Source organism: Oryctolagus cuniculus, chromosome 2, assembly GCF_964237555.1.
Source record: "Oryctolagus cuniculus chromosome 2, mOryCun1.1, whole genome shotgun sequence".
NCBI classification, from domain to species: Eukaryota; Metazoa; Chordata; class Mammalia; order Lagomorpha; family Leporidae; genus Oryctolagus; species Oryctolagus cuniculus.
The window spans coordinates 179,141,295-179,163,663 of record NC_091433.1 but is presented as its reverse complement, the minus strand read 5'-3'; the positions used below and the strand labels follow the sequence as shown (position 1 = coordinate 179,163,663).

Sequence of the window (22,369 nt, the reverse complement as noted above, 5' to 3'; positions counted from 1 at the left end):
AGTCCAGACCCAATAGCCAAGGCTCCCCACGTTGCCACACCCCCTCCCCAATTTCCAGCCAGGCCTCAAGCCTCCGCGGCTTTGCCCGGGGGGGGGGGGGGGGAGGGCAGGGGCCCAAGAGGGGGCTCACGAGCCCTCCCGCTCAGGCTGGGGGAGAGCACGCAGGGAAAGGAGAGGGGAGATCAGCTATTTCCTCTGAAACCCAAGCCAGGGGAGGGGGCGGCGGGGCAGGCGGGGAATGCAAACCAGACCCAGGTCCTTACCGGGGAAGGGTCCCCCACCAAACCTTTCCTATTAGGGTGGAAGCGAAGGAACGTGTAGACCGAGAGGGCATGGGGCTGAGAAAAGTCCGGGTAGACAGTGGGGGCGGGGCGTCAGTGCAGACCGGAGAGGCCGGCGTGGATCGGAAAGTGCGCGCGCGCCGAGGAGGGTCGAGACGGCTCCGGGAGGGCTGGGGCGGGTTGCGCAGGGCTGGCTGTGGCCCTCGGGAGAGGTGCACAATTGCTGCTCCTTCCGTCGCTGCAGTGGCATCGGGAGGGCGCGAGCTCTAAGACGATTGGACTTTTCGTTCTCAAACTTTTCTGCCAGTTTCCTCAGGTGTTGAGAGCGCACGGGGGCTCGTCCCGGTCCCCCAACCCCGGGCCGGCGGGGCCGGGAGGCCGGGGCCGAGCAGCGGGCGCCTCGCGCCGTTGCGCCTGCCGGGCGCGGCCGCGGAGCCGGGCGAGCCGGGGGCCGCGGCAGGGGCTGGGGGTGGCGGCTAGACCGGGAGTCACACCCGCTGGCACCCCGGCCCGGCCCGGCGCGCGGCTGCAGGGGATCCCTCGGGCCCGCGGAGCGGCGCACGGAGCCGGGCCGGGGGCGCCCCGCCTCCCCCACCCTCCACCCCCGCCCACTCGGGCGCCCGTGATTGGCTCCGCCCGCCCCTGGCTGCGCGCCGAAGCCCGCCTCCCTCGCAGCTAAAGCAGACGGTACCCGGAGCGGAGCGAGCCAGAAGGGAGCATGGTCCCCGCGCCGCGGCCGCGCCAGCCCCCGCGCCGCCGCCGCCGTCCCCGCCACCGCGGATCCAGCCGCAGCTCCAGCCCCGGCCCCGGCCCCGCAGCGCCCGCCCGCAACCCCGGCGGTCGCCGCGCCTGAGCGCAGCCCCCGCCCGGAGCCCGAGCCCCGAGCCCGGAGCCAGCCCCAGCCCCGCGGCCGCCGCGGCTGCGGGAGAGGGCGGGGGCGATGCTGCCGGAGCCGCCGCCGCCGCCGCCGCCTCGATGAGAGCCGCGCCGCACCGCGCATAGCCGCACCGGCTGACGGGCAGCAGGACCAGCTTGCCTCTCCGGGCATCCTCCCTGGGCTGCCGGGAGGCGGCGGCGGCCGACAGGAGGAGAGGAGAAGGCGGAGAGCAGGAACGCGAGGAGCTGGACCTGGATCCGTTTTTCCCGGTCAGGACCCGAGCGGCCCCAGCTACCGCTGCCCGCCGGCGCCGTGCCCTCTCCATCAGCCCTCCTGAGCCCACCCGCGACCCCGGGCTCCCTGCGCGTCGGGCCGGGGCCGGAGCGGCGCGGCCAGAGGTAAGAGCAGGGCCAGGCTGGGACGCCCAAGATGCAGCGCCGGGGCCCCAGGGTGCTGGCGGCAATGCGGGGCCAGGCCGGGCTTGGAAGCGGGGCCCTGGAACCCGGAACGTTGGGCTCGGCTTTGGCTCCGGCGGCGGCAGCGGCGGCAGCGGCGGCGGCAGGAGCCTCCCGCGTCTGGACTCGCAAGGCTGCAGGAGCCCCTGCGCCTGCGCTGCTCTAGGGGGGAATAAAAGGGGGGAAAAACTTCCTGCCCCCGGGTGTGCGTGCACTGGGGCTGCCCGGGGCCGCTGTCGTGGGGGTCGGGGGTGGCTGGAAGCGAGCGTGACCCCCGGCCGGGGCAGCCCAGGTGCTGGGCCCCGCACGCGCGCCCCTCTCCAGGCCACCTCCCCCTGAACGGCCCAGGGCCCCTGCGGGGGGCCAGGCGGCACCGGAGGGCTGCTCCTCGGGGCTGCTGCGCGCCCTGCCCTTTGGGGAAGCGGCACGCCTCTGTGCGGCCAGAAACCAGGTAGGGGTTTCCGCCCCTGGAGCGCTCAGACCCCTCATTTGGGGACCGGGTGTCGCCACTCAATCCCAAGTAACTTTGGAGGTAGAGGAGCCTGAAAACCGTCTGGAGGGACCTGCACAGACCTAGTGCTGACCGCCCCCCCCCCCAACACACACACACACACCACTGCTTCTCTTGAAACCTTGTGGGTGCCTGCGTGAGCTCACGGGACAGCGGGGAGGGCTTGTTGATGTGCGGGATGGCGTGGAGCCGGGAGACGTGTCGGGAGGGAGGGCGGGCGCGCGCCCCCTGAGGCGCACGTCCCGGTCCCCGTGGCCTGGAGCTGGCCGACAACGCGAGGGGTATCTGCGGTCGCGCAGCGTGTGCCGGAGCTGAGCGGTGTCAGGCCGGGGCCCCGACGGAGGGTGTGCGCCCCCGGGACCCGGAGAAAGGAGCCGGGGGCCCGGTATAGTCCCAGCGGCTCCCGGGGGCTTCGCTCGGGGGAGACAGGGACCCGCTGTCTGCCCACGGCCATCCGTCTCGGCCGAGGGGGTGGCGGCGAAGAGCGAGTCCTGAGTCCGCCTGCGGAGAAGCCGGTGGTCTTGCCTGGGCTCTGGAACAGAGCGGCAGTCGCGATCGGTCGGCGGGTCCCCCTGGGGGTGCCCTGGGATGCTGCCTGGCGAGGAGTTGCGGCGGCCGCCGTCCCTGCCGCTGTGCCCATGTTCTGCTCCCTCCCTACGGTGCGTGCGCCGCGGCGCGCCCCGGGCGCATCGCGGACGCAGGTATTTATGTGGCATTAGGCGAGACCTCGGCGCGGGAGGGACCAGACGTGGAGGACGCTAAGCTGCGGCTGCCCGCGAAACTTCCACTCGGCCGGCGCGGGGACGTGCCGGCTCCAGCGCCGCAGGCTCCAGCTTCGCTCGCGTCGGCCGAGCGGCGCTGGGATTTGGACTCCCCTCTCCGCGCCCCGGCAGCCGCGGACCTGTCCTGGTTACAGCTGTATTTACCCCGATTTCGGTCTCTTTAAAGTCCTCTGTCTCGTCACTCCCTTGCTTATCGCTGCCCCAGCCTGGGGAGGGCAGATGGAAGGAATTGTTTCACTTTAGGATGAATGACAGAAGATTTAATTAGCACAGCTCATTCCTAATTTTTTTGTAATTATGGGGGAAGTGCGGAGCTAACTTTGTAATGCTTCTTTCGGGGGCGGGGGGAGTGCGGGGAGGACGATGAACGACTTGACAGATTGTGCCTCCTGACACTTACAGCAAACGTGTCCAGTAAAGCACAGGTGAGCGCGTCAAAGGCGGGCGGCCTGCATACCTCTGATTAGGCTCAGAGTCTCGGTATTTACACAGGTGTGGAGCCGTGTGCCACTAATGAACACAGCCTTGGTCCCATACGTTGCTCTGGAGTGCACTTGATTTATCACCCTGCTGCAAATCAGGGAATTGCTAGCATATGTGCCCTTAAACCTTATATGAATTTAATGACATTTAAATTAGTTTATGGGCCAGTGCATTGAACCAATTTTAATAACTTTTCCGCACAAGCATCTTTCACACCGTTATTTGTCTGTGGTTAGGAAAAACCCTTTCTTCTGTTCAGTCTCTCCAGGTCTGGTGCAGTCAGAGAAATGTGTAGGTCTCCAACTTTGATTTGCAAGCAACAATCCAAACGAAATACCTAGAGTTTTACTGAAATAAAATATCCTATGGTAGCCATGGTAACAAATAGATTAAGGGTTATTGGTTTCCATCTGTATGTGAGGGGGATGGAGAGCTGGTGCTGTGTCTTTTTAATTATGTTTCTAATGAGTGGTGGTCATACTTCAAGGACTCAGTGTGGGAGATAAGCGAGCCTGAGATTCAGTTTTGTGAGGGGTTTACTGGAACAAAGACTTAGGAGTGCCCAAGAGGATGACTTCTGCTAACTGCAGCTCCTTATATCCAGAAAGCAAATGGATAGAACCTTTTTTTTGTTTGTTTTGTTTTGCAAGTAGATGAGAATTGAGTCAGTCCTTTTAAGATTAGAAAATGTATTTTGCTTATAAGCTCTTACCAGAGGAACCTGTAAATCCAGCCCCTGTTTTCTAGAAATAAACATGTTTCAAGTATGGATGGTGGTGTGGCTGGAGTGTCACAGTTGTTATCAACACCTGTCAGTCCAAGTGAGGCATATCATTAGTCTATTCAAATCTTGCCTATTTCAATATTCATGCATTTCCATGGTGATCCCTTCCGTTTTTATTTACTTAGTCAACCTTATAAATCTTTGGCATCAATTTCAATCGTGCCATCTTTTTTTCCCCATTTATCTATGGATTTCACTACAAATCTTTCCCAGTTAGAAGCATATCCTCTTTTTTCTTGCTAGTTTACAAAAGTTTACGCTATTCCCGGCTACATGCAGATATCAAGGAGTTAATTTTTTAATAGACTCAAACCACTGATGCTAGTGTGGTTTGTTAGCATCTCATTTGATATGTGAATGCATTGTTATTTTTTTTTCCTTTGAATGGGCTTACTGTAAATATTTCTCAGTTTATCATCTGGAGATATCAGTTTAATCTGAATTTGACTAAAGTGTTTCCTTCCTTCTTTCCTTATTTTTTTTCCCGCCAACCTGGTTATGTTCTCAAGGATTCTTTGTGTCTTCAGCTATGCCAGGCTCCGAGAGACCACGAAGCTATGCGTTAGAGTGGGCCTATCCTTCTAAAATCTTTGTCTTCTAGTAGCGGCCAAAGACAGAAGGTTCCAGAACACCAGAGGATTTCTCAAATGCAGTATGCATTTGATTGCATGGTCTAGTATCTCTAGGACCACTGTGGCATCGTCAGTCTACTGCACAGGCAGTTTTACTTAAATGCAAGAGATGACTTCGCTCATCCGCTTTCAACTTTGCCTTCTAATGATGCCGTCCCATGCTAATCACCACCCTGTATATTTCAGAAATATCAAGGCAAGCATTAGCACGCTACTGACTTATTAGGATCGGGCAAAGTAATTGGAGCGCTTATGTTCAAAGTCAGATGGAGAAATGGAATTATAACCAACCTTGTGATTCTATCATCAGTCAACTAAATGCCTCCTTGTGGGGTCGCAGGAGGAAGAAACACGGTGAATAAGAAACCCAGCCCCTGATGGTGCTAGGTAGGATAAACTGGGGCAGTTATCCCAGAAGGTGACTAGGGAATAAGAACTCTCCTTACGAACAGACAAAATCCCCAGGCCTTTTATGTCCCTTTGACTGTGCCAGGCACATGTCAGCACAAACCGTGAAAAGCTGTAGTTTGTCCAGAAGGAAGTCACTTGCGATGACTTAAATCTAGGGTCATCTCCTAATGTGCTAGGAAAGTAGGTAAAGTAATCCCTGGAGAGTGCTTTGATTTGAAGTAAATTTTAGCAGAGAAAACGATCTGGATCATTTTGATTTAGAAGGAAGAGCTTGTTGGAATTCTTGACCTGAAGCTTGGATCTAACATGCTGCTAGCAGGGCCACTGTGCAAGCAAACTGTATGTGGTTCTTCCTGGAATCACCCTGCACTGCTTCTCCCCAAGTCCCGGGTCAGAGAGCTCATCGGTGCCAGCTTCGAGGAAATCATTTGGAAACGAGAACACTGAAGCTGCAAATTAAGAGGTGGCAAGTTGAACGCTTGGCCACAGAGTTCTCCGTGAAATGGACTTTAGCGTTTGGGGGCATGTCCCCCTCTAGGGTGGGGCGGGGGCAGATTTCTCATCTCCCACAAGAGAAAGCATCTGCATGAAATTCAGATGGCTCGGAGGCTGTCAGTGCTGCAGCAGCAGATGACGGCTCAGAAGCTGGGAGAACAAGGAGATGGGAGAGGATCCGGTTAGGCAGAGAGCTCTGCTCCTCGGACGCTCAAAGGCTACTGTCGGCCCCCCTGGATGTCTATGTTTATCATCTGTTTTCTAGATTTTTTGCAATTTTTAGGTGACCGATTTATGGATATACCAAATATATACATATGTGTACACAATATGCATCCTGTACTTTTTAAGTTGTAAGTCAAAAATACGTAGAACTTTGCATCTTACTGTGTTTCAGTAATATTACTATTCATTGTCGGGGATTAGGTCTCCAGAACGTCTTCATCTTGCAGTGCTGAAATTGTATCTACTACATGCCCAACCCCGTGTTCCCCAACCCCACCGTCCCACTTCCTATGAATTTGACCACTGTAGAAATCTCGTATAGTATTTGTCTATTTGTGACGGCGTGTTGCACTTCTAATGGCTCCCAGGTTCATCACACATTGTCGAACATGACAGGAGCTCCTTCCTTTTTAAGGCTGAATAATATTCCATTGTGTATAGGTCAGAGTTTTGCTTATCCATTTATCCTTCGACAAACATTTGGGTTGCTCCCACCTCTTGGCCAGGTGCAAATCATACCACCGTGAATATGAGTGTGCATATGTTTTTGCGATCTTGCTTTTGACTCTTTTGGGTAAGCACCCTAACATGGGGTTGCTGTATCCTGCTGTGCTTAGCACTAACAAATACAGGGCTTCTGTTTAGGAGACCTGGGGAGAATGCAAACAGGATGCTGTTGGTGAGGAAGGTGGTCTTCCTCTGTGCGTGCATTCCCTGCATTCCCTTGAGAGGCTCCTAGATCTCTTAGGCCATTCCTCGGGGGCTTCCCCGAGTTCAGACCACACTGCAGAGTAGGTGAAAGCAAGGGCTTCATGTGAGAGTTGAGGTCCAGGCTCTGATGCCTGCTGGCTGTGTGACCTTGGGAAGATCCTTAACCTCACTAAAGCCTCAGCTGGCTTTTATGAAAACAGAGGGAATCATCACAGCTATCTAGGGTGCTTATGAGGGCTCAGAGATACCGCGTTGCAGGTTTTGCTGGTGTGATCAGGCACACAGCTCGGGCAGAGGAGCAGCAATGGAAGAGGTGGCAACAACCCCTCGGCGTCTGTCCCCTCAAAGTCAAAACATAACTGTTTTTATTATTTGAAAGACAGAGCCAGAGAGACCTTCTATCTGCTGGTTCATATCCCAAATGCCCGTGAGAGCTAGGACGGTGGGCCCGGATGAAGCCAGGAGCCTGGAACTCCATCCAGGTCTCCCGAGTGGATGGCAGGGACCGAAGCACTTGAGCCCCCTTCTGCTGCCTCCCAGGCGCATCATGCCGCACCATGGCACGTGTAACGTATTGTGTCCTGTGAGTCTCATTATCAGTACTTCTGAAAAGCATTGGAGATTTGCATCACAATTCTAACCGTTAAAAAGATCCTTGAGTTGATTTGATGTATGAACTTTTAATTCCATTTTTAGTATCTTGATTTCAGAGTTGATGTAGGTTTTCGAGGTCAGTTAATCTACCTATTATTCAATCACCAACCTTTATCAAGTCCCAATAATATAATAATAATAGCTTCCAGTTATGGCTGCCCACTATATTTTAGTACTTTACATATATTATCTGTAATCCTCATATCAACGCTGCGAGGTAGGGATTATCCACGGTTTCTAAATGAAAACGAGGCACACAGAAAATCAACTAGCCCAAGGCCACAAGCCCTGCCGGTGCTGTTCGAGTGGTTTGAACACAGATCCATCGGCTGCCAATCTGTGTCTGCTGTACGTGCATGCTCGTGTGCCTGTGTGTTGCGCATGTGTGTGTGCCTCTGGGCTTTCCTGACTCTCTAGACTAAGTCTTGATGCACCCACCCCACTTTACATACCTGGTGTGTGCCGGGCACTGCGCTGTCCGTGGTAATTAGCATTTTCTATGCAATGATTCCACTGGAAGGAATGTGAGCCTAAGAATATAAACAGGATTTGATCAACATTCATCACCCTTTTTGGATTGGCTCACCCACTTCCTTTACTGTGATTCCTGGAAGGCTAATGAGAAAACTTTTAGGAGCTTCCATGGCATCCTTTTCCATACTGAGCTGGCTTAGCAAATAAATAGCAAATCGAAGAGTTAAAAACAGTGTGGGAAGGTTTAAGCCCAACCTGGGCTTGCTGATTTTTGCATTCTAGTGCTTAGCGCAGTTCCTGGCATGGAAGTCTTTAGTTTAAAAAAAAAAAAAAGTTTGTCTAGAAAAACACCCTTGAAGGAATCAGGAAGGGGACATCAAAGCCTGCTTTGGGGTTTTCTTTACATTCACTGGCTGCATAGTTATGTTCGGGGTTTGTCACCGTGTGAAACTTTCAGTACTATATTTGGGTCTGTATCTATCAAATACGCTTGTTGATGAGAGCTAACTAATCTAAATGGAATCTCCGAGAATTTATGACTTGAGACTTTACAGGCTAATTTTCTCTTGGAGCTCCGTCATTCCAGTGGTCACTTGAATCTCTCTGGCACTTTTAAGAGAAGCTTCCTTGCAAGGTGTCATCTGCATTTAGATTTTTTTTTTTTTAATTTGTGGTGTTTCACAAAAGCATTGTTTTAAAGAAAAATAAGACACCTTGAAACTGGAGACAGCCATGAAAGGGCAGTAACGCTGTGTTTTCTGACTTCTTCTGCCCCATTTTTACTCTTTATATTAGCTTTTTTGCTGGAGAAGGGTAGAGGGTGTGAACAAGCCTCAGGCACACACCACACAAAACGCATCTGCTTCCTGTTTTAACTCTTCCCACCTGCCGTCAGCCAAGTGGTGACTTCTGCAGTTTGAAATTCACCGGGAGAAAGCCCTGGTTGCAATGCTGTGGTCAAGACTGTCATTAAGTCACCCCACAGGAGGTGCTCGGAACGGCAGGCCCATCGCGGAGGGCTGGCCGTCCAAGGCTGGCACAGGCCACGCCTGCGCACTGCTCTGTCCAGCCTCCCGCTTTCCTTCCTGCCGGGCTTGCTTCCACTCCCACCGTAAACTGAAGGCAGGCTGGAGGCTTCCACTTCCTGCGCATCCCCACAGTGCTCTTAGGAGCAGATGCAGGGTGGGAGGAGCGAAGCTCCTGCAACAGGACTGCGTGTCTCTGCGCTGGGCAAGGCAGACTCCCGTCAAAGGCTCAGGCCAAGCTGGACACCGGACACCTGCCACAGTGTCCCTTGTTTTCCTTTTGGTCATTGGCAGCATTGAGAAGTGGTGAGAAACAGGGGAACTTGGCATTTTAAAAGAATGATCTTACCGTTCGTGTTTGCCTTTTTTTTTTTTTTAATTCTTTTTCAAATCTTCCAGCTTTTAAGCATTTTCTTTTGGATCAAAACTGCAGCTGACTTTAGTCTCCCAAGGAACTTTAATGATATATATTCAGCTCCTGGAGCTTCTAATGAGTATGGATCCCATGGCTGTTTACTGAGAAGGCACCGTGGAAAGAGCACAGGCTTCCCTGTGGTAGCTCATTTGATGCTCGCCCTGAGACACAGTGGTCTTATTCCCATTCTGCGGATGAGTTAGAGACACAAAGCGTTTGCCCAGTGTGAGATCAACAAGCAAGGGTGCCGGGTGCCTGAGGTTGCGTGGGGATGGACGAACCTGTCCACCCTGCCACTGTCTTCCTATGGAGGCGAGAATAAATCAAAATCACTTACACAGAATATGAATTGCCTATTAGAATAACAGAATAATCACACATTTAGCCACATTGCTCACTGATTAACCATAGTTGACATAATAAGCTGAGGTCCAGCTCATTTTCTTTGAAGGCGAAAAAGACACGCAGAGGAATAGACCCACTGGGGTGATTTCAACTGCAGGTTGAGTCTCCCTTGGCCGAAATGCTTGTGCCAGAAGAAACTCGAATTTCAGCGTTTTTCAGATTTTGAAAAACTTTACATGTACATAATGAGGTATCTTGGGGACAGGACCCAGGTTTAAACACGGAATTCATTTATGTTTTCTGTGCCCCTCATACACATAGCCTGGAGGCAATTTTATACAATATTTTTAGTGCGCTTGGTTTTGACTGTGACCCATCTTGTGAGATCAGATATGGAATCTTCTACTTGTGGCATCATGTAGGTGCTCCAAAATGCCTGGATTTTGGAGGGTTTGAGCTTTCCAATATGTGGTTTAAGGCTGCTCAACCCCTGCCTTCACGCTGAAATTTACTGCCATCATCTTTGAAAACTGAACAAAAGTTCGATCCAGAGTTTACCTCCAAGGCTTACGTCTAACTGATTCCTTTTCTTTTGATCAGAAGGCTTCCTGGGGTGCACTATGAGAATTGAATGTTTGAAGATTAAACGCGTTCCTCTTTGCAAAGTGTGTAGAACGGTGCCAAGTTCTGAATCGCAGGAACAACTGGTTATTTCTTGATTCATCTTGGGGATCATGGTCGTCTTGAAGGCAAGCACTGCCTTTGTCCTTAGCCTTGGTCCTGGCAGGTCTAGAATCCCTTGTCAGTGCTGCCATTGGGATAACAAGTGAGCTGATTGTGTCCCGCCCAGCGGTGCTCCCTGCAGCCAGGGTAGGTAGACCAGCTGCCTGGTCTCTTCCACTCCGATGTGATTGCTCTCTTTGCTGGCTGGAAGGAGCTGTGTGTGCACCACCCCGTGGGTCCCCCAGATGCTGAGTGAGACCCCCGGCTCTTACCTCAGGAACCTTATCCCCGCCCCTACACACCTGGAGGCCATGCTATTACCAGTCAGCACCTTTTTACCCACTTGAGAGATGCGGAGGTTATTTTGCTCACTTTAATTTCTGGATCGGTTCTTTTGCCATCAGATTCTCTTCCTGGGTGATGTGAAGAAGTCTAAGCTGACCTTGCTCTGATTTATTTTTCTGAGCCAAAGTCAAGGGCCACAGGATTTGGGAAGTAGAAGAGGCACATTTGGAAGCTGGGCTGGGGCAATGGGAAGACTGCGTGCAGCGTGCATGTCTGGCTGGCTGGGCCTTCTAGGAAAGAGCCTGCTGGAAGGGGGAACGCTGTAATCTATTCGGTTCATGCTGTTCCAACCAGCTTTAATCATCAAAACTTGAATAATACTCTAACTGGGAAAGGAACATATTTCTCGCTGCAGCCTAGCTGTGCCAAGGGGTAGCGCCCAAGCCTCCGTGTCTACAAGCTCAGCAACGCACTGGGAAGAGAGAGCACCTGCGCCGCCTCACGTGACGTGGGGAACCTGCCTCCCAGAGGAGAAAAGGGGTTTTCACGGAAACTGTGTTCCCCAGAAGTCGCCTTTTTCCTCTCTGTAAAGTCTCTCGTTTCCGGCGTCTGGCCAGGTCTCCTCTGGCACCCCTAGGGGGCAGACTGGCAGTGTGGGGGCTGAGCTCTCTGTGGGGTTGGGGGTGTGACTGTGAGGCCTGGAAGGCACCAGAGCTGGGGACACAGGGGAAGGTTGCAGGCAGCCCCGCAGAGCCATGGCAGAAAAGCAGCGTGCACTGCTGCCTTGCTGGGATAAAGACAGGCCAGCCGCCTTCCTGTGCCAAGGGCCGCAGCCCTGGGTTCCAGATGATGCCAGAGTCAGGGAGAGTGGGGGGGGGTCCCTGCTGCTCCCCGTGTGCTCTCCCTCACATCCCTGAGTGACAAGAGCATTCCAGAACCACAGCCCCAGTTGGGTTCCTGCTAGGGACTTAGGGCTTTCCCTCCTCGATTCTGCAGGAGCCACAAAAAGCCGTTTTTGTTCTTCAGGAGTCCTGGGGGAGTCTGCGGGGGCGCGGGGGGTGGGGGGCCTCCCAGAACTGTGAAGTCACAACTCCAGAGCTGTAACTGCTCGCTGTTTCTATTCCTGGTCTGCCTCCCGGAACGCCTGGATTCCACAAGCCTGTTTGAAAACTGGAGGAAACCCCTGGGCCAGATCTCTTTGGCCCTAGGAAGAGGGGGTGGCAGGTGTTGAGCTGGCCCTTACTCCTGTGCTAGGTGTGACGCGTGAGCTGTGGGGATGGGTGGACATGGGAAGTGGCTGTCTGAGGACTGAGCATGCGACACTGGGGAAGGCAAGACCTGGCTGTCAGGTCTGCGTGGTTACAATGATAGCTTGTGTTCAACTCAACAGACAGAAAACCTCCAATCAAAAAATGGGCAGAGGACTTGGATAGCTGCTTCTCCAAAGGAGACATACTAGTGACCAATACAGGCACAAAAAGATGCTCCACGCCAGCAGTCACCAGTGAGATGCAAATCAAAGCCACAGTGAAACCCCTACATCACACCCATTCAGGTGACAAAAAGACACAAGAAGTGTTTGTGAGGTTGTGGTGAAACTAGAACCCTTATGCACTGCTCCTAGAATGTAAAATGATGAAGCCCCCATGGAAAACGTTATGGATGTTGTTTTAAAAAAATTAAATGTAGAGTTAACATGATCCAGCAATTCTACTCCTGAGTGTATCCCAAGAAAAGCAAAAGCTGGGCCTAGAACAAGCATTCATCCACTGATGTTTCCCATAGCAGCAGAGTTTGCAGTACCAAAAGCCAGAAGCAACCCAAGCGTCCATCAGCGGATGCATGGATAGACAATGCGCAGCACCTATGTACGATGGGATATCATTCAGCCTTGAAAAGGGAGGAACTTCTGGCCTGTGCCTTGACATGAATGGACCTCTAAGACATTGTGCTAAAGGAAGGGAGCAGTCACAGAAGGACACGTACTGTATGGTTCCACTTCTAGAAGGATTCTGGAGTCACTGAACTCAAGGAGCAGAAAGCACAACGGTGGTTACCAGGGCCTGGGCATAGGGAGTCATTGTTTAATGGGGAAAAAGTTCCAGTGTGAGCAGATGGAAGTGTGCTGGAGATGGTTTCAACAGTGTGTGTGGGGCCGGCGCTGTGGTGTAGCGGGTAAAGCTGCCACCTGCAGTGCCCACATTCCATATGGGCGCCGGTTCAAGTCCCAGCTTCTCCACTTTGTCTTTCAAATAAAATAAAATCTTTAAAAAAAAAAAGTTACATAGAGAGGTAGAGACAGAGAGAGAGGTCTTCCATCCACTGCTTCACTCCCCAGATGGCCGCAACGGCTGGAGCTGCGCTGATCCGAAGCCAGGAGCTTCTTCCAGGTCTCCCACGCGGGTGCAGGGGCCCAAGGACTTGGACCATCTTCCACTGCTATCCCAGGCCACAGCAGAGAGCTGGATCAGAAGAGGAGCAGCTGGGACTAGAACCAGTGCCCATATGAGATGCGGCACTTCAGGCCAGGGCTTTAACCCGCTGCGCCACAGCGCTGGCCCCAGCTGCTCTACTTCTATTCCAGCTCTCTGCTATGGCTTGGGAAAGCAGAAGATGGCCCAAGTCCCTGGGCCCCTGCACCTACCTGCGTGGGAGACCCAGAAGAAGCTCCTGGCTCCTGGCTTCGGATCGGCACAGCTCCGGCTGTTGTGGCCAACTGGGGAGTGAACCAGCGGATGGAAGACCCCTCTCTCTTTCTGCCCCTCTTTCTCTCCCTTTGTAACTCTGACTTTCAAGTAAATAAATCTTAAAAAACAAAAAACAAAAAACTGTGTGTCCTGAATGCCATGGACATGGATAAGATGGGAAATTTTATGGTCGCATATTTTATCACAGCTTTTTTTTTTTTAAAAAAAAAAAGAGGTTTCTAAGCATTTTCCAAACTCATTCTCGTGATGTATTCTTTTTCAAATCCACTTAGGGAAAGAAATCTGTTCAACAATTCCTCAACTCCTACAGGGCATTTGCTGTATACCTCACCCCGCACCAGGCGTCGCGTTTGTTTGAGCTACACTAGTTGAGGGGATAGAACGAAATCCACAGACGTAAGGGTCCAGTTCACTGAGTTCCAGTAATTGCATGTACCTGTGTAACCAGACATAAAATACTGTTCCACCCCAGAAGGTTCCCTCCTGCCTCTCTCCAATCAGCCCCCGCCTCTCCCCCACCACTTTCCTGTTTGACGTATTTGATTGGCAGCATGCCCAGGGTGAACCGTCCCCAGGTAACAGCGTTGTGTTGATTTACACTGAAGGTATGACATCCAGCAAGCCAGCCGCTGTGTGCCGCGCAGCCAATTTCTCCCCCGAAGGCCGTCCTGCAGGAAGCTAAATGGCTCTCAGGAGACTGCCCAGGGACCCAGCGCTGGGGACAGGGTGTGGACACCCGGGACTGTGACAACCTGGTGCACCCATCCCCACCGATGCAGGTCACCTGCACAACTGGTTAGATACCCAAGGCATCCCTTCCTCCTGGCCAGGGCTGGGTGCCCAGTCCCCAGGGGCTCAGCCTCCTGTTGTCTGGTTGGGAGCCCCAGGGGCTGGTTGCCATGTCTTATAGCACTTGGATGCCTTTAGTCCAGGGTTGAAGTGCCAGAAGCCATTGTGGCAGGTCATTGCCTGCCCGCCGTGGGCACAGGGGACCTGGGGTGGAGGAAGTGGGGTGCTCTGAGAGTCGCTGGGGGGTCAGGAAGGTGCGTTCCTGAATGGAAGGATTTTCCGCTGGTTTTAAGGAGCTGCTGCTGAGTGGGCGGAGCTGTTCTCATCGTCTCCCCTCTCCACTTCCTGTAGATGTCTCTCTGCCAGTTCAGATCCTGCCTGTCCCCCTGCCCGTGGGGACTGCCTGCTGGAGGGTCTGGAAGGGGCTGTGCGGAAGTCCTGAGCTGAGCCGCCTCGGTGCTCCAGGGGAAGGGGAGCTCGGGCACTCTTTGTATCCTCTGTTGACTTTGTTCTCAGGATCTTTGCCGACACTGGGCACATTTTGCGGTTTGGAGGAGCGAGGCAGAGAGAGAGAGAGAGAAGGGGAATGGCTTCTCCAGGACTGGCTGCTCAGAGGCAGAGCTGGAACCTGAGTCCCGCCCCTGCCCCACCCCAGAACCTGGAGAGGGGCCAGCCCGAGGATCCCGTGCTGTTTCGAGCAGTCCTGGTGCACAGCCGCATACCCTGGGGAGTTTCCTTCCAACCTTCTCAACTACTGTCACATGTAAACAGCGTGATTTCCTAAAACGCGGGCCTCCATGAGGGATCCCTTCACCAGGGCACCAAATGAGTCTGCACTTGGACCTGCGCCATGGAAGATCAACGTGGCTCCATCTCCCCATGCAGCAGTAAGACTCTTTCCAGGACCCTGTCCAAGACCTTGGGCCCGGGCACCCGGTGAAGGCCCTTGGCCTGTGTTTGGCTCCCAGGCCCCCTGGTCCATCTCTTTCTGTTTGCCTTGGGTTTGTGTCTCCCTCATGTCCCACCTGTGGGCTGCTCTGCCTGGCCTGGTTTGTCCTTGGATACGTTTGGGCCCTGAGGTAGGGCCAGCTGGCAAACCATGCCTTGTCTTTCTATTGATCAGAGAACCACAGGAAAAAGACAAAACATTTCTTTAGAAATTGAGAACAAAGATTCTAAAGTGACTCTATTGTAAGTTGGATTATTTGAGCAGAATAGTTTTTCATTAAGAAGGAAACTTGGTTAACGAAAAGAAATTGGGGACATAAATACATAGATTTGGACACTTGCCACTTGTTAACATTTCAGTCAACAAATAGGATGAGGCCGGCGCCGCGGCTCACTAGGCTAATCCTCCGCCTTGCGGCGCCGGCACACCAGGTTCTAGTCCCGGTCAGGGAGCCGGATTCTGTCCCGTTTGCTCCTCTTCAAGGCCAGCTCTCTGCTGTGGCCAGGGAGTGCAGTGGAGGATGGCCCAAGTACTGGGGCCCTGCACCCCATGGGAGACCAGGAGAAGTACCTGGCTCCTGCCATCGGATCAGCGCAGTGCACCGGCCGCGGCGGCCATTGGAGGGTGAACCAATGGCAAAGGAAGACCTTTCTCTCTGTCTCTCTCTTTCTCTCACTGTCCACTCTGCCTGTCAAAAAAATAAAAAAATAAAATTAAAATAAAAGAATATGATTAGCCGAAAAATTCCCATCACCTTGTATTTTTGCTGTACCTTTTCCATGTTGGGAGGCATAAATCCCATCATGTTCCACTTGCCTACCGAATCCAGTACAGTACTGTGCTGTGTAGCTTTGCAGCCTGGAAGCAAGCAGCTATGCCGTGCAGCCTCGGTGTGTAGTCAGCTCTGCCGTTGTCAACCTAAATAGCAACCCCAACACCAGTCAGAAGAATGCTGTTTAGGCAGGAATGCTAAATCATTGCAATGGGAATACTGGAACATCACCCAAGGAATAGGCCTGGCCTAGAAAATTATGGATGTATCCATAGAAGATGAGGCTTGAGGGAAAGACTTAGTAAGGCAAAGATGGGGAGGATGAGATCGGATATTTTGAAACAATCTTTGGCCACAGTGATTAATAACCAAGCTCAGAATAATCTGAGGCTGGACAGACGTTGACTGGGCGATGCCCTTGCTGGAGTGCTTTTCCTGCAAGGTTGCCGTGGCCTCTGCGGAACACTGTGGTTCTGGCCGCGTCTGGTGTGACAGTCACTGTCGGGCAGTTATGCGCAAGAACCCTTTCTGCATCACTCCCTGGCTTGCTTTATTTATGTCCCTTACGGTTGACCCAGGTGACTCCTTTTCGATTCTGAGAGCTCTCACATTCCGCTCCCACCATCGCGGTGGCTGTGGCCCTCTGTGGTGCTTGTACGCTGACAGCATCGCCTAATGCTGCGTTTCTCGGAACGTGTCCCAGTTCTGACGTGATGCCTGACTGTAGGGTGAGGTTAAGTGTCTAAAAACAAAGAACCTGGAAGACAGCCTGCAAATATGCCCTACTTTTACCAGTGGTCATCCTTCCTGTTTTAAAATTTTCTAGGTTTTTTTTTCCCCCAAAACCTTTTCCTTTTGGGATAACATGAAAACTTACCTAACAAGGGAAGGAAAAGTAAGGTTAATTATGCTGTACCCCTCCTCTCTCAGTTAGCCATGCTTTTGTACATGTGACGAAACAGAAAACACGGGCCATGATGTAAAAGAACTTTTTAAAATAACCATTTTTTTAAAAAGGGGGAAAAGCAACAGCATACTTCCATATGATTCCATGTAATAATGTCCCTTGCCTTAGACAAATCAGTCTCTCTGGATTCTGCGCCACCCGGGGTTCCTTGTAAGACCAAGATTTGGAGGTTTTCTTCAAGGTAGCTGATGCAGGCTTACCTCTGCAAAGCTCGCCTCGTTGACTGTCGTGCCAGCGTTCTCAAATAACTGTGCCCCCACGTGGTCACATGCACCTGTGCGGCGCATCCAGCAAAAACGGTTGGAACCAACCACATCCTGGATGGCAAAGTTTGCAATTTAATGATGTTGATGATGACAATAGTGTGTCCGAAGAGTGAGAAAGGGGAGGAAGACACCCAAAGAGAGAGAGAGAGAGAGAGTGTGTGTGTGTGTGTGTGTGTGTGTCTCCGATTGCAAGGGGGCCTGGCCAGAAGAGGTGGGAGCAGCCAGCCGGTAGCAGAGCCCCCTTGAGAATTCACAGTGGCTTCCTCAGGAGCGAGCTGGGTGCCACTGCCGGCCAGCTCCTCCGTGGCAGTCGCTCCCTGACAGTCTCCCTGGCAGTCTGCCAGAGGCAGCAAGTATACAGAGAACTGTGTTTTAATAGACGCTTTCCCTCGGATACAGATTTAAAATGAGGAAGAAACTTTCTGTTCCTCAGCCAGAGCAAAATGCATTTTGCTGCTTGTGAAATGCTGGTGATTACAAGCTCATCTTACATAATTTTATTATTTCCCATTGCCGCCCGTCAATCTCAGGTGATGGTTTCCTGGGAGCAGAAAGGAGGCAGATTCTGGGCGATGATTTTTTTTTAAAAAAATGTCACCCAGTTATTATCAAATCATACAGAAGTTTAGCACGGAGAATAACGATCTCACTGATGATCTGCACGGCATCGGGACTTGCATTGCTAAGTCAGACATGCAGAGAAGAATGGAGCACTGTCTAATGGCCTCTTAGAAAATATATTTCCACTTGAACAAAGGGTTGATGGTGGAGGTTTTATAAAAAGGAAGCCTTTGAGAGTTATGAAGGAATTCTGTTGAATAACCCCCGGTTCAGAGATCTGTGACATTATTGAGGTGGTCCACTGTCACGCCCACAAGAGGGCATTTTCTCATCACTGCTGTTAAAAAAAAATCTGTTTTCTAAAAGGCAGCTGAGAGACGTGGGGGGAGGCCGGTGCTACTCAGCAGCAGGGGATGGGCGACAGCTGCCGTGGAGTCACGTGTCTGCTGCCACGTCGTGTGTCCAGGCGGCGTGCGAGCTGGTGCTGGCCGCTGGGAGTGTGCTCTCTGCTCACTCACTGGTTTTGTGATGTCTTGTTCCTAGAGTGACTGGGAACCAAGGGACTCCTTTACAAGAGCTGTCCCTGGATACAAGGACCCACAAGCCGGTATGCAGGGAGTCCATCCGTGACTTCAGTGCTACACTGACGGTCTAATAGTTTAAGACTCTGCCCACTCCAGGTTCTTCCCTTACAGTTTAGCGTGGATAGCGAGCCCAATAAGGAGCCTACCCTCATGGAGCGCACCTTCTCCTCGGAGAAGCAGGGATCAGAAAGGGAAAGAAACACACACTGGAGGCTCATTCGTGACTGCAGATGTCATGAGAAAAACGGAACTGGGTTAGGGAAAGGGGTAGTAGCTATTTTGGATTGAGCACTTCGGCATCTTTCTCCAGTGAGAACAAATGATTCCAGTTTTGTTCAGTCAGCACCAATATTACTTGGCTTACAGACACACTGAATCCTTTGAATTCCCCCTCTTCCACAAAGTTAGTCTTTGTGTTTATGTTAGACTATGAAACATGATGCAGACAGGAAGCAACGTGGGATTGCCAGGCATTTATTTGTGAAATAACACTCAAAAGTCCCCATCCGAGTGGTTAAGCCACCACTTGGGCTGCCCGCGTCCATATCTGAGGACCTGGAGTTGAATTTAGGTCTTGCTTGACATGCCAGCTTTCTCCTAATGTGGGTGATGGCTCACGAAGTTGGGTCCCTGCCACCAGATTGGGAGAGCCGGGACGAGTTCTGGGCTCCATGGAGTCGACCAATGGATGGGAGCTCACTCTCTCTCTCTGTCTCTGCTTTTCAAGTAAAGACAAATAAATAAATAATAAAAATGATCATCTACAGGGCCAGAGGAGGAAGTGCCATCCAGAAGCGTCTCCCTCTTCAATGGAAAACATCACAGGTTCCAAATGAGAACCCTTGACAAGCCCAAGAGGACAGCCAGGAGCGGGAATGTCCACTTCCCACACGCGCCTGCCCATGCAGGAGGATATCAGCTCACAGGGGCTGGGTGGGGACGCCCTCTCCCCTCCTCCCCACCCTGCAGCTTCGGGCTGAGAAGGCAGCACAGAAACAGCAAGCACAGCCTTCTCTCCGTGAGCCCCCTGCCCGTGGCAGGAGCCGGCTGGAGGCTGGAAGGAATGGCTATGACTGATTGAAGTCGGAGTTTCTCATCATCACTTGGGATTAGACGTTGCCATTCCTGAACTGAGACTGCATTTATGACTTGAAGTGAGCCAACAGGAATTTTTGATATCCAAGAAGTGGTGGGAGGTGTGTGGGACACCCCAAATTTTTTTCCAGGGCAAGGACTTCCACCACTGACCACATTTTAGCAGAATAGTGGAATACAAATGGGGTTATATAATATATATATATATATATATATAACCCCATCATTAAAAAAAACACATGCTTTAACACCAAAGAGTAGGAAGGACGTAATCCAAGAATAAAGGTTGGTTAAATAAATTTACTGTTTTGGAAAATTCCCATCACCAGATTTTTCTCATCACCCACAGATCATGAGAACTTCTCCATAGACTGGTTCTGGTCAGGGGCCAGCATTCAGTTCCACAGGCCCTGCTCATGACTTCATCCATACTTTCCCCAACATAGAGGAGCAGGCCACGTGTAGTGATGGTGTCTCTGTTGGCTCTGGCTCTGCAAGTCTGCCCAGCTGCCGGTCACAGCATACTAGCCTGAGAGCAGAAGGTGACATGCTCCCCACCCTGGAGGCTCCAGGACCCTTGATGAGGTGTCCAGCCCAAGGGCCACATGGCTATTTGAGAGCCATGTGGGAATTTCTAAAGCCAACAGTCAAAGCTTTATTTTGAACACACATTTTGAAAGGTCAGGCAGTATGGGCTGAGGAAGGCTTCAAGGGGGAGGTGAGCCTTGAACTTGGCCTTAAAGGATGAGCAGGTAGAAGAAACAGGAAGGTTGGATTATAATTAGTGATGTGTACATCTTTTAAAATTAACATGAGAAGCAACCCTTTAGACTAGCAGTTAAGACTGTGGCATCCTGCATCAGAAAGCCTGGGTTCAGTACCCAGCTAACGAAGACCCTGGTCAGCTCAAGGAGTTGAGTTCCTGCTACCCATGTTTGAGACCTGGATTCCATTCCTGGCTCCTGGCTCCTGGCTCCTGGCTCCTGCTGCAGCCCAGGCCATTGTGGGTTTGGGGGGAGTAAACCTATAGATGGATAATTTCTTTCCTTGTCCCTTCCCCTCAAATAAAATTTAATAAAGCTAGCATGGACCATATGTTGGTAATAAAAGCAACTTCCATTGTATAAAATTTTCTGATACAACAACCTGTGAGATGATCAGGGTTAGTATTTTATAATACGTTCTTCCAGTCTTCTGCTTTCACACATTTACAATAGTTAGGGCCACGTTGCATGGGATATTGTCTTTTCTTTTTTTTTACTTTGACACAGTGGATGTTATCCCATGTCATTGAAAATATTTTTTTATTATTTTTTTTTTGACAGAGTGGACAGTGAGAGAGAGAGAGACAGAGAGAAAGGTCTTCCTTTTACCATTGGTTCACCCTCCAATGGCCGCCGCGGCCAGTGCACTGCGGCCAGCACACCGCGCTGATCCGAAGCCAGGAGCCAGGTGCCTCTCCTGGTCTCCCATGCGGGTACAGGGCCCAAGTACTTGGGCCATCCTCCACTGCACTCCCTGGCCACAGCAGAGAGCTGGCCTGGAAGAGGGGCTACCGGGACAGAATCCGGCTCCCCGACCGGGACTAGAACCTGGTGTGCCGGCACCGCCAGGTGGAGGATTAGCCTAGTGAGCCGCGGCGCCGGCCGAAAAGATTCTTAAAACATCACTGTTGAGTGGCTACGTGGTATTCCTTCATGCCAGCATGGTGTTTCTGCTGTTCCTGTCGGATGTGTTTTTCTTTTCTACTCTAACACTCTGGTGGATATTCTCATATATCATTCTGGTTCCCAATCTCAGTAGCAGCGTCTGCCATGGCCCAGCTCGAAGGTGATATCAGCCACGTCACATTCGCCACTCGGGTCTCTGTTCATGGGAATGTAAGTAATGGTACCCACTTCACTGGTGGCTGCGTGAGATGCATGAGCTCATGTTTGGATAGAGTTCTAGAAATAGAATTACCGAGGTTTGATCTTTTAAAAATTATATAACTTTCCAATTATAAAAGTAATGTTCTTTATGGAAAATGTGAACAAAAAGAAAAACCATGCATAATCTCATCACTTAGAGAGAAAAACAATTAACATTTTAGAATCTATTATTTGTCACTTTTAACAGAATTGGGATCATTAATATGTCGTATCTCCTGCATTTTTTTTCCTGTTACCTTTGTGTTGATTTTTTTCCTTGTTTTTGGAAGCATGATCTTCGAAGGCTATATTTCATTCCATTCCTCTATAGGAATGTGTCGTACTTTATGTAACTGGGTTCTTAGAAAATTCAGTGATTTGCTGAAGGAAGACCACATTGCACCAAGATAGGGTTGAACAAATACCTGTAGGCAGCTGGGATTGTTTCTTTCGGATGTTTTGCGAGAGCTGGTGTCACTGAGTGAGATGCCAGCACTGATCTGTGCTGCCACGCTGCCCCCACAACAGCCTGAGCCACTCGTCCTCCCGACCACGGCATGGCAACACTCGTCCCCCCCCCCCCCCGGCCCCAACACACACACACGCTCCCTTTGGACGGTTTTGATTCCATCTTGGTCTGTGTGGGTAGGTGATCGAGGGTAACTCGTGCTCTCCATTTGTGCGTCTTCATTACCAGGGGGCTGGAGCACTGACAGTCCTGTCCTTTGCTGTTCTATTTAGATTTCTCCTTTTTCTCAGTGATTTGTAAGAGCTCTTTATGCAGAAGAGGATGTTAACCTTTCGATAGAACGTCGGAAAGGCAGTTCCCGGTTTATCATTTGTCTCTTGAATCCGTTTATGGATTCCGGGCTGCAAAGAGCCCTTTCTTTTGCATGCCTGCTCCTGACAGCCTTTGGCCATGCGATGTGCCCTCTCGTGGGGCTGCTCGGGGAGTCCGACCCCACCCTGGCTTCACGGATTTCCTCGTGTGCATTTTCTCCTCTCACTTCACTATTCATTTTGCAGATTCCACTTTTTATCCCATTCTCTATTATACGATGGAAGATAGAAATTAATTTTTTCTCAACAGCTGGCTGATTTTTCCTGTTCTAGTTAGCCAGTAGTCTGTCTTTTCCCCAGCCTGAATTCCTGAATAGGCTAGGGTGTGTTTGCAGGATGCCCTTTCTGTTCTGCTCTGAC

General features: G+C 51.6%; 1 protein-coding gene across 2 annotated transcripts in view; it reads left to right on the top strand.

The window, feature by feature from the left end:
- The first annotated feature begins 960 nt into the window (after positions 1 to 960).
- KLHL29 (kelch like family member 29) overlaps positions 961 to 22,369 on the top strand; it is a 283,407-nt gene continuing 261,998 nt past the window's right edge. For both annotated transcript variants that reach the window (XM_008254789.4, XM_008254788.4), the window contains exon 1: positions 961 to 1,556. The gene's annotated coding sequence lies outside the window, so the exon portion shown is untranslated. The remainder of the gene's footprint in view (positions 1,557 to 22,369) is intronic.